The sequence below is a fragment of the Xyrauchen texanus genome, chromosome 13 (genome assembly GCF_025860055.1).
Source record: "Xyrauchen texanus isolate HMW12.3.18 chromosome 13, RBS_HiC_50CHRs, whole genome shotgun sequence".
Lineage (NCBI taxonomy): Eukaryota > Metazoa > Chordata > Actinopteri > Cypriniformes > Catostomidae > Xyrauchen > Xyrauchen texanus.
In genome coordinates this window covers 13,130,036-13,136,035 of record NC_068288.1, presented here as the reverse complement: position 1 = coordinate 13,136,035, position 6,000 = coordinate 13,130,036, and positions in this window count along the sequence as shown.

Genomic DNA, 6,000 nt, shown 5'->3' with positions numbered 1-6,000 from the left:
AAACTGTCATTAACATTTTCATTTAAGGAGCAAAGACATGCATATAATTGCTGTAAGTGATGCTTTTAATACATGTAATTTTTCAGTATGAATTACCCATAATCCTCATGTTATCACAGTCATAAAACCAGTATTGGGTATTTTCAGAAACATTACATGATATGTTTAACAATGTTTGAAATGCTGCTTATAGACCTCTTTATTTAATTTACAGCATATTTCACCGACTGTATATGTACTTGTTGAACATTCAAATTCAAAACTAATCTGATTATCAGAGAGCTGGTGCTCCTTAACTGCAGCTGCACACACATCATGTGCTCATGCATGGTCATGATTTTATTTTAAACTACATTGAAAGTAACAATAACAACACGACCATTGTGTGTATTATAATGTAGTTGCATTTATTTATAATAAACAGATTATTCTTCACAGCGTTTAAGGTGCACTCAGTAATTGTAATCAAATACACTTTTTGTCAAATTCTGCAAATATCTCCTCACAGTCTGCTAACTGTCCGTTCTGTGAACAAATCTAAAACAATGTGGGTCGGACCAATCAACACTACTCCAGCCAATCAGCAATAGGGGTGGTCCTTGACCGTGCACAGGATGGGGGGTGGGGGCAGAGGGAAATTAATCTACGCACATGGGTGCAACTATATTTTTGGGGGGGAAGGGGGTTACCTCCCTCAAACCCCCATTCCCCCAACCCCCCCACCAATAATGAAAAACAAGCAATGACTACCCCCCAAATTCATTGGATTTACGAATGAAGAACCCTTGTTTTAAAAACTCTCCAGTTGTTATTACATCCCCTGAACACTTTAAAGTACTCATGATAACCCGTAAGTCCACTTCTAATTACACTTTGATAGATATCTATATAGCGACCGCTGGAACGGAAGATCCGAGACAATATTTTCAAGATGGCTGCGTGCAGGTTTCTCTGGCGCATAAGGCGAATAGAACATTTCAAGGACTGTTCGCTGGTGACGTCCCGGTTCCATGAACATTTCCTGATTGTAAAAACAGAGTTTATTTAGCAGACACGGGCCACTTCTATTTAAAAGAATGGAAGAAATTGGAATGCCCAACGGCAGCCAACGGTCAACAAGAAAAGTACGGCCTTATCACTGCTGCCTTTAAACGCCGAGCACGACTCTCCTCGGGAGACCGGTCTCTACCTGCTGGCGTCTTCGCGGGTCCAGGAATGGAACGGAGAGGTGAGGGTCCGGTGTGAGTTAGATACGTCGTCTGCCCAGTATGGCCGTGATGATCTGCATGTGACATGCATGATACCTACCACTGTAGGCAGAGGTATGGTTACAGGGGTGCTATGTTGCTAACGTTATCCCTGCCATGCACCCAGTGCTCTTGACATTATTGCACTGTAGTTGCATGACGCATGATCCTCAAATTGCTTTACTCTCTGTGTTCTTCTGAGGAAGTGGACACCGAGCATAATCTAAAGGGGTTTTCCTAGTGGATACCTTCCTAGCCACGACCTGGGGTTCTCTTAGCACTTTTTTCTAGGTTTTATAATCTGGATGTTACCACTCTCTCATCCCAGGAGTTTACTGTGAAGGACGGTTAAAGGCCTGTTCACACCAAGAACCATAAACATAAAGTTTTAAAAATTGTTTTACCGTAAAATAGTGGCGTCCACACCACAACTTTAATGATAACAACAGAGGAAAGATATCATTTGGATCACTTTCAGAGGGATTTTTTCCCAGATGATGGATGATAAAAACATTGACAGCCATCCAACCATCTTTAAAGGGCTTGAGCCGCATCATCAAAATAACACATTCCAGCTCGCCACTTATTATTACACACACTAACGAAATGGAAACTCCTGCTGAAGAACCAGCAACATAGGATGCTAATATAGCTGTCTTTATAGTTATTGTTATAGTTATCATTCTAGGTTTGAACGGGCCTTGAATTTGTGGTTAGCTTATATAAGTTTCACAGCCCATCTGGCTAGAGACTTTATATTCATAGTCACTTAGCGCTACCCAGATTGGCTAGTGCTAAGACCACGTGTGTCCATCTTATCAGTTACTTTTTTCCCCTCCCTTCTTATTATGATACGAAGCGGAGGCTCTGTCGGTGCTTTTTAACTACCCTATCAGCTAGTATTGTTTGCACGTGCAAATCAGTAGCGTGGCGTGATGGTATATATTTTCCCATCAGCTATCTTTCGCATCGTTGAGTGACCGACTTGAAGGGATCAGTAAGGTTACAACTGTAACCCTGGTTTCCCAAAAGTAGGGAACGAGATGCAATATACCCTGGCAGCTACTGAATTCTCCCTGTAAGGACTGAGTGTTGCTCTATACCCTTCAGTCGAATATTCTGATCAGATAGCACTGTGTCCCGCCGTATACATGCACAATTACGCATGTGAAGGGGTGGAGCAAGAAGCGTGATTCTGAAGAGTTCAGAGATTGGTTATCCCTACGGAGATACCCCATAGCGTCAGCTACCTGAAGCAACATTTTGTTCCCTCCTTTCAGGGAACTAGGGTTGCAGTAACTTTACTGTTTCTTTATCAATACACACTCACAAGTTGGTGATGGACCATATGGGCTGGCGCCATTAACTGCTGGCTATCATTTTTGGTCCACTGAACCAATGGATTCTTCTCAAGTCTCCTCCTAAAATCCTTATATTAAGAAAGAAAACATTTCCCCCCCAAACTCCCACAGTGATTTATGATTAGTCAGAAAGTTCTGCAATCATTCATGTCTTCCCTACCTTAAAATATTCAAAGGACTATTTGAGTAGCCTATGAGGAACATTTCATTTACTTTTTAGTAACAGCTTTGTATTTCTTTGTAGATATATAACATATGCCATTTATACAGTACAAATCTTTTTGTTGTTGGAGTTTATCTTAAAACTAGTTTGAAAGCTACTGCATATCTTTATGTAGTTTTTTTCTTCTTCTTCTTCTTTTTAATCTTTTATAAATGTATATCTGAGGGATATTTGGCAGCAGCATTCTGCATGGTCCTGGACTTCAATGGTGCGCCATGTTTTCAGCCACACACCCACACCACATTTTCATTCATGCAACAAAAGCAAAATGTCATCGCTTCTACATGAATAATAAAATGGCAACATCTGCTAGTGAAAGGTCACTCTCTAATTAAAGCAGTTTCATAGAAAACTAGAACTTGCCATTTATTTAAAGACATGTCTACTGGGATTGAAATATCATAATGATCTGTTTTTGGCCAGTGTGGTCTAAAGATGACTGTTCATCATCTGTTTGTATTTTCATTTTGATTTCAAACTTTTACGTTTCAAAAAAAGGGTAATAAACATGAAATAAAAGGATAACACTTTATATTAATGCTCCCTTTGTTAATAGTTTATTAATGAATAATAATGTATTTACAAATGCATTATAAAGCATTTATATGTGGTTAGAACAACATGCATAAGGATGACTCATATTCAATACTTGCCAAACAGTGAGACATTTTGCCTCGCATGTCATAAATGTATGAAACATAGAAATGTATGCAGCCTTTGAGGCTAATAGGATCCTCTATTAGCCTCAAAGGCTGCATACATTTCTATCAATTAATTTGTATTTTATTTATTTATTTAATAATGAAAAAATATCTTAATTACTTAATGAGGCTTAAGCTAAACATACTATTAAAATGCATCATGGAAAAATGTAATTCACAATAATAAAATAATAATATAGTAGAAATATAGATACATTTTTGTGTGGATCTTAAAAGAAAACAATGGGTCTATACATAGGCCTATGGGGTTTTATTTAAAAAATCCATACTTAAACAAGAATTATACCATATCCTACAGCAAAGTGCCACTCCAATCAAAATGACACAAATGTAGCCTATATAGTGTGAAATTGGCATGTTTTATTGGCATGTATAGAAAACAGATACAGTATAATCAGTTCTGTCACTGCCAAAGATCAGAACACATTGGCTACCTAGTATAAATCACACACACGCACACTCACGCACTTGCACACAAACTCATGCTCACTCACACACATGCACACACACACACACACACACACACACACACACACATGCACACTCACACACATGCACAGCGCACACACACACACACACATGCACACTCACACACATGCACACACACATGCACACACACGCACACACTCACGCACATATGCACACGCACATATGCACACGCACACGCACACACACACGCACACACACTCACGCACACACTCACGCACACACACACACGCACGCACACACACGCTTAGTGGCATTCTCTGCTACACTTTGCAACAATTATATTTTCAATCAACATTACTCTGTGAGAACTGATTTAGTTTTGATTGTTAAATTGCGCGGGAGTGTAGGATGTCAAAGAATTCAATATCGTCAGATTGTGGGGACATTAAAAAGCATTTATGGTCACACACGTCTGATGCCTCTCAAGAGCAAGATGGCGGGTGTCCAATTGGGAATGGCAGTGTGCCTCAGGATGTAGGTCAAGATATTGGGAACATTTATGCAGCGCTAAAGAAAATCTCGACTGACATGGAGGGCCTCGCAGAAATCCGTAGAGAGATCAAACTGGTATGGATCAGGTCTGGGAAAAATTTGAGGAAGTTCCTGGATGGGCTTATTCCGAATTTTTCAATGCAACAGGCTGTCATCTGGAAATGGAGCCCATGCACAGAGCTCTCGGATGGCTTCCCAGAGCATGTGACAAACCCAATCCATTCTGGCAAGATTATTGTAGTCAGCAGACAGAGACTTTGTCTATGAGGAATAAAGGCAAGTTTTGCTTGGAGGATTACAACATTATGGGTTTTCCAGACTTTGCCAGAGCTACACAAGCGAAACGGGAGAGTGTAAGAAGTTACTTCACGCACCAGGATATGAGCTTTGCTTTACTTTTCTCAGTTAAACTGAGAATTGATGCCAAGGACAGATGTAAGACTTTCACTTGCCCTCGAGAAGCTTAGGAGTGAGTGGTTGGCTTTGCCAGCACTGAATACGTGGGACATCATGCTGATGCGGTCTGAGAGGGTTCGTTACGCGGTTGGTTGCCATCTCTCTCAATCTACTTTTTTATTATTATTTTTCTTTTCCTTTATTGGCTTATTGTTGAGTTTAATTGTTCATTTTGTGGGTTTGATGTTGTTATTTACTGGGGCCTATTTCATTGTAAGCAGTTCATGGTGTATGTTAAAAATGTTTTTTTTATAAAAAACGGACACCTGGCAAGGCTGTCCTCTATCCCTTTTGCTGTTCTGTCTTGCCCTGGAAACATTAGCAGCCACAACAAGAAAAGAGGGTTGATTTTCCTGGTATTGCACCAGGAGGTGTTGTGCATAAACATTCATCTACACAGAAGACATATTATTTGTCTCCGACCCTAGAAGATCTTTGCCTCCACAGAATTATTAATGGTAAATGGTCTGCACTTATATAGCACCTTTTTAACCTTAACGGTATTCAAAGCGCTTCGCACTGTGAGACATTCACACATTCATACACCAATGACAGCAGAGCTGCCATGCAAGATGCTAGCCTGCCATTGGGAGCAACTTGGGGTTCAGTGTCTTGCCCAAGGACACTTCGGCATGTGGAGTCGTGTGGGCCGTTATTTGAACCACCAATCCTGTGATTAGTGGACAACCCGCTCTACCAACTGATCCACAGCTGCCCCACAAATAGTTGCTACACTATTAATCCTTTCTCCGAATTGGTCTAAAGAATATCTAAATTTTTTATTTGGAATGGTAAATGACCTTAGTGACATTTCAGTAAGTTACATAGACCAATTGACAAAGGAGGTTTAGGCCTCCCCAAAATGTTGTTTTATGACTATGCTTTTAATCTTAGACACTTGGCCTATTGGTCTCTTCCACCTGAGAGAGCCCCTCCATGGCACAACATTGAACAAGCGGTCCTTGCCCCAATTTCACCATTGCAAAATCTTGCTATTAAATTGCCTAGAG